Below are 6,963 nucleotides of genomic sequence, written 5' to 3'. Positions count from 1 at the left end.
TTGTTCTTCCTTCTTTCCTTTCTTTCTTCCTATTTTGGCAGCTGGCTGGTACAGGGATCGAACCCTGGACCTTGGTGTTATTAGCACCACACTTTAACCAACTGAGCTAACTGGCCAGCCTTGACCACCTATTGTCAATGTGATTACACCAACTGACACAAAGCTGTGTAGAAAAGCTCTCTTTATGTCTCATTTTTGCCAGCTCTTGGTATTTTTGTTTTTATTTTATTATTTATTATTTTTTTTAAAGGATGACCAGTAAGGGGATCTTAACCCTTGACTTGGTGTTGTCAGTACCACGCTCTCTCAAGTGAGCTAACCAGCCATCCCTATATAGGGATCTGAACCCATGGCCTTGGTGTTATCAGCACCACACTCTCCCAAGTGAGCCACGGGCTGGCCCTCTTGGTATTTTCAGATCTCTTAACTTTTGCCAATCAGGTCTGTGTGAAATGGCATCTTATTGGGGTTTTAATTTGTATTGCCTTGATTGCAACTGAGGTTGAACATCTTTTCAGCAGTTTGAGCCATTTACTAACATCTCTTATTACTCAACTTAGGTGATTTCCGCAGCAAAATTCAACATGGTTGTAAAGCTCAGCACTTCTTTTAATTTAATGTTTTGAATTTTTATATTTTATTTATTTTTCATGTGGACCAACATACAAAAGGGTGGTCTTTGGAGGGTGTGACTACAATTTTTTTTTAATTAATTTATTTTTTTGGTGGCTGTCTGGTACAAGAATCAAACCCTGGACCTTGGTGTTATCAGCACCACATTCTAACCAATACAAGATTCTTCATTGAAATGTATTTTTCTATGACTGGCCAGTTGGCTCAGTTGGTTAGAATGTAGCCTTATAACACCAAGATAACAGGTTCAGATCCCTGTACCAGCCAGCTGCAAAAAGAAACAGAAATTTACTTTTCTGTTTTATGCACTGTCCCCTATTTTTAATATTTTGCATTTTATTTATTTATTGCTGGCCTGTACAGGTATTGAACCCTGGACCTTGGTGTTATCAGCATCACACTCTAACAAAGTGAGCTAACTGAACAGCTTCATATTTTAAAATGTGGAGAAATTAAGTAAGTGTAAAAGGCAAACAAACTCCCACCTCATTTACCCAATTTCCACCTCAGACTTTCCCTGTAGTCTCTTTTATTAGATTCTTGTGTCCTTCTAGGATTTCTTCATGCAAACAGAAGCAAATACAAATTGGATTAAGGGTTGCCTGGATTTGCTCTTCTGAAACTGCTATATCCCCTGCTTTTTCTTTTCTTTTTCTTTCTTTCTTTCTTTTTTTTTTTTTTTGGCTACCTAACACCTAACTCCCTTTGCTCAACCCTGTGACTAGGGAATATCATGTCTGTTGATAGAATTTGCCATTGCCAGATACTTTCCTCCTGGGCAGCCAGACAACACAAAGCTCTGGTTCTGTCAATCACAATTTGGATCAAAGGCCAATGATAAGAAACAGGCTCCTGGGCTATAGTCCATTAGGGACCAGGGTTGGAGGCAACTACATCCAAGCTACAGAGATTAATGGAAATAAGAATGCTTCACGTCAAAACTTAAGACATGCAATTGAAGCTACATCCAGGGAAATGTATAGGGGGTAGCAAATCCGATGTACAGCCACAATGATCCTTGCAGTGCCAGCTATGGTCTTTGCATGCAGTCATTCACTGTGACAAAGGTTTCTTCACTGGGCTATTTCTCAAGAGGGCCTGGGTATACCACTCCTGGCTGTGTAGACCCCAGTTCTGGTTCTCTACCCCTCCTGGAGATCTCTGTGTCACCTGACATTCTTTATTACATGTTGTTTAAACATAGACAAAAGTAGTGAGAGTTGCATAATGAATGCCTTGTACTCAGGAAGAGCTTTTTTTTTTTTTTTTTTTTTTTTTTGTCGTTTTTTCATGACCGGCACTCAGCCAGTGAGTGCACCGGTCAGTCCTATATAGGATCCGAACCCGCGGCGGGAGCGTCACCGCGCTCCCAGCGCAGCACTCTACCAAGTGCGCCACGGGCTTGGCCCAGGAAGAGCTTTAACAATTATCAACACATGGCCAATCTACTCATTAAAGAAAAACAACACAGTTTATTAGTGGCTGGCCAGTATGGGGATCTGAACCCTTGACTTCGGTGTTATAACACTGAGCTCTAATCAACTGAGATAACGGTCCAACCCTTGGTTTTCTCATCTTTGAAATGGTACTCTGGGTCACTGTGAAAATGCACAGGGCATAGGACACAGTAAGTACCCAAAAACATTCATGAATATACATCCAAGAAACGTTTATGAGCTACCACTCTGTGCCAGGCACTGTTCTCACTCCTGGCAACACAACAGTGAACAAGAGACAAAAATTTATGCCTTCGAAGAGTGAACAAAGATAAATAAGTAAAATGTACATGTCACGTGGTGATAAGTGTGGGGAAATAAGAGGGCAGGGAAGAATAGGAGGTGGGAAATGGCTATTTTAAGTAGGAGAGTCAAGACCCGGCTACTGATAAGCTACTTGAATTGAGACTTGAAAAGATGAGGGAGAAGCCATGCCGAGATCTGAGATTACTCAGGATAGTGCGGACAGTAAGAGAAAAGGCCCAGGTCAGGGAATTTGCCTGGATTGTTCTGAATTGTTTGTAGTGCAGGGAGGTCGGTGTAGCTGGAGGGATTGAGAGGAGGGGAGCAAGAGATGGTGGGAAGTGACAGTGCGAGGTCTTGCAAGGCCCTGTGATCCGAGGCAAGGACTTTGGCTTTTCCCAGAGCTAGATGGGAAGGTAGGGCTTTCTTATAGGAGGTTGGAGGGAAGTGAGCTCTACCACCAACAGATAAACTGGAGGGTGGGGAGGAAGCAGCGGAGGCTCAGGGACACCTGCTTCTCAGCGTTGGCGCTGCTCAGCCAGGAAGGCTGGGGCGCCCTGAGCCCGCCCCTTGGGGCAATGGGAGCGCGGCTTCAGCACGGCGGACAGCGCCGCGCACGTTGCCTGGAGACTAGAAAAGCGGTCGCCTCGGGGGCGGGGCCTGCGGGAGCATCCTATCAGAAGAGCTTGTTGACGGCGCAATGACAAAGCAGGCCTAGTTCACAGGGCCGGGACTCTCAGGGGCGGAGCCTAAGAGATTCTACTGAGGGCGGAGCTCGATCGGGCTCGGAAGGGGTGGTGCGCGCAGATCGGCCCAGGGGCGAGTAGGTTTGGAAGGCCTGGTGCTTGCGGAGGCTGGCCTGGCGCGGTTTCCGTGCACTTCGCAGGGAGGACTGAGCATCACCCCAAGTATGTGACCAAGATTAGGGGCCCTGAAATCCCCCTACCTTGTATTCTCTGGTATCGTCCGCGGCTACCCTGGGGAGCCCCCAAACGGGGAGCGAGAGCGGGCACTGAGGTCCTGAATCCCAGACGGGCCAGAGCAGGATTTCAGAGAACTGAATGGGGAGTGAGAGTCTCCGGAAGAGTAGGGTTAGGGGTTTGGAACACCTCTAACGTTGAAATGGGATCCTTCAAGCCTTTAGAGGTCGGGAAGTCGTCACGGAAGCGTGGAGTATGTTTTCTGATCTATCCAACTGAGCTGTGGGGGCTGTCCCTCTGTGTATTCCCGCCTTCCAGAGCCCTGTGACAACCAGGCTGAGCTTAGATGCCAAATCTTGGAAGCAGCCAGCTGGGAAGACCTCTGGCCCAGGACTTGCCATCTCAGGGGAATGACCTCCGTGGCCACACCAGAGATCACTCCCTGGACGGTCCTGTTTGTCTCCCCACAGAAGATTGGGGTGGGCCAGTGAATCTGGGCTCCTCTCCTTTCAAGGACATGTCTTTAAGGGACCCAGTTTTCGACCCTCTCATGTCCAGGAGCTATTCTCTTATCAAGTCCAGTGGACTCTGCCACCTAAATCACTCTGAACCTCAGCTCAGATGTTCCAGAACTCATTCTCATCTAGCCCTACTCTGCCACACCTCCTCTGCCCAACAGCCCAAAGAACTATTATGAAGCACAGATCAGCCTGTGGTCTTCCCAGCTCTGAATCCTTCTATGGCTCCCCATTGCCATCAGAATAAGGTTAGAACTCCTCTGGCTGTCAACACCCTGCATTTGGTGCTGCCCCCCACCACCCTCCAGCCATACATCTCACCACTCCCTCCTTTTGTATAAGTCCCACCCAATAAACACATGTTGAGTGAATCAAACAACCAAAGTCTAAGTCTCCCTTTATTCAGGGAAGGGTTAGAGTGAGAACTGAAGCCTCCAATAAATCTTGCTGCTTTGTTCCAGAGGTTTCAGGCCAATGTGAGGATCCCTCCTGGAGACCGAATCCGGAGGCTGACAACCCATCTGCAGGGCGGCCAGGTCCTTTGAGCTGGGGCAGGCCCTGCTGACTGCACAAGAATGGTCAGTGGTCAGAGGAATAGTATGTGGTTCCCTGCCAGGACAGAGGGTAATCTGGCAGCTGGGTTGACCCATGCAGCCCAGAGGGACAACCAAGGCCCAAGTGGCTCCACTAAATCTAGAGATGGAAACCCTGGGTCTGTGCCCCTTATTGCTGGTCCTAGAAAAATCCTTCCCTGGGATCAGTCCAATTCCCTGCCACGCCTGCCCCTCCCGACAATGTCATCTCAAACAACCACGCAGGTGTTTAGTCATGTGGTCCCTTTCCCCTCCTTCCTTCCAGAGGCCTCCTGAGCCCCCTGGCGTGGTATGTGCCCAGTCCCTGGTCACTGACCCCCACGGCCTACCTATCAAGTACCCATCCTGTCCACTTGTGAAGAAGAGTGTGGGCCCCCTGTCCTTCCCACTGATATTCCTGGTGGCCTTGGTTGGTGACTTAAAAGTCACAGGACACCATCCACCTGAACCAGGTTGGCTGAGGTGTCTCTTCACTGTAAGACAGCTGTTGCCCACCTATTGCCCACCTGTTGCTAGACCTTAGCAGAGGACCTCCCCCAGGTCGGATTTCTGGGTTGGGAAGACCACCAGCCTGGAGGCCTTCGTCAGCTTCAAATGTATGAAGTGCCATTGCCAGGCCTTGTTTTTGCTCAAGGTGACAGCCACATCTTCCTGAACCCAGCTTCCTGGTGTGGCAGCTTCTGACGGCTGGGATACTGCCACTGGCCACCTGCACCACAGCACCACTGGCACCAGTGAGGCCCCCAAGTGGAGTTAGGGCACCAAAGGCACCGATCAGGAGCTGTCCCATTGGGACAGGTATTTGCCACTGATTCTCAGTGGGGGTGGATCCATTTCGACTGAGAACACAGCTGCTCGTCTGGAGTTCAGAGGGGTCTGGCAAGTGGGGCCAGGATGTTCCTCCCCATGGGTTTCTGAGTGCTGTGCCCGTATCATCTCGCCTCAAGTTCCAGGAACCAGTGATTTTGTCTGAGTCTCTTCTTGGCCTAGACCCTGGACGTAACTGGTAGAGATGGGTCAAAGTCACTTCCCATCAATGTCGGGGTTGGGGCCATCCCTCGGGACTGTCCTCATCCCTCTATCACTGCTGCATTGGTGGGATGCCAGGGCACATCAGGTAAACTCGAATGTTCGCATTGTGGGTGGTGCCATCTCTTAGCTTGGCTTCACATGGCCACCTCTTCTTCCTGCCTCTCCCTGGGCTGGGCCACTTGGTACCCAGGGCCTCCCCTGCTCCAGCAGAAAGAATTCCTCCAGTGTTTTCATTTTTAGCACAGACCCACTTTCTTTCACCTCTTCAAGAAGACAAATCTTCACCCTTCAAAAGCACACTTGATTTTCTGCATCAGCTGAGCAATTGAGTTGAGAATGGTTTTCACTTCTACTAATGGCCACGGTCCCCTGAACATGGGATACTGAGCACGGCCTGCGGCTCAGGCCAGCAAGAGCACCCGGTCTGAGGGGTAGGGAAGTGGCTCCCAACCCTGCAGGCAGCTGTCAAGCTGAGGTCTCTGGAGAGGTGCGGTCCCAGCCTGGCAGGCAGGACTCTTCCCAGACAGGCTGAAGTGGGGCCTGGATAAAGGTCATTTTAGCGCTATCCCTGTAACCCCACCACCCTGCACAGGGCCAGAGCTGAGATGGGCCACCCTAGGGTGGGGTTTCTCCACCTCCATGCTGTTAACGTTTTGGCATGGGCAGTTCTCTGTTGTGGGGCACTATTCTGTGCGGTATGGGATATTCAGCAGCATCCTCTACCCACTGGATGCCAAGAGTACACATGAGTTGGGGCAAATGTTCCCCAGGCATTGCAGAATTGCCCCAGGAGATAAAAATTGCCTCAAATTGAGACTCACTACTCTAGGGAAACCTGCTGGAGTAAAAAAACCTCCAGGCAATGGAAAAGAACCCCAATTCCCTACTCTGAGCCTCCAGGTGGCACAGACAGCCTGTGGCTGGGGTTACATAGCTTGCCCTTTTCAAACTGGGTTACGTGGACCCTACTGGGCCACTTAACTCCATGATCACATAAAGTTGCACTTAAAACTACACCAGAATTCACGGGGCAGAAAACTATGCATGCCTGAGTTTTGTGAGAACTGGAAGCCACCACAGGTAGCTCTGCACACTGCCTGGAGCTGGGAGCCCATCAAGACACCAGGTCTGCAAGATCCCAGGGAACCAGTAGCTGGCACCAGCTGAGCTCAGAGTAAAGTTGTCAAGAGGCCTGGAGTTGGACTCTCTCTGGTGACAGGGACCATCCTGCCACCCCCAACGCTGCTTTCCCAAGAGTGGGAACAGAGCAGAGGAACCTGCTCATCACACCGCTGGGGGGCCAGACACCCAGGCCTAAGACGGGCACAGTTTTCTTTTTCTTTATTTGTCTACATTCAGCTTAATTCAGATGTACTGCCTGAATGATCCAGACATACAAAAAAACCCCACTCTTTCCCACTGGTTTTTAAAATAAAATCTTCACTTATAAAACTGAAACACTAAAGCATTAAAATACAGAAAGCTTGTTTAACTCACTTCACAAAAGCATGAACAGATGACGTATCCC

This window comes from Cynocephalus volans, chromosome 10, assembly GCF_027409185.1.
Source record: "Cynocephalus volans isolate mCynVol1 chromosome 10, mCynVol1.pri, whole genome shotgun sequence".
NCBI classification, from domain to species: Eukaryota; Metazoa; Chordata; class Mammalia; order Dermoptera; family Cynocephalidae; genus Cynocephalus; species Cynocephalus volans.
The sequence above is the reverse complement of the archived record's forward strand: the minus strand, read 5'-3'. Positions refer to the sequence as shown.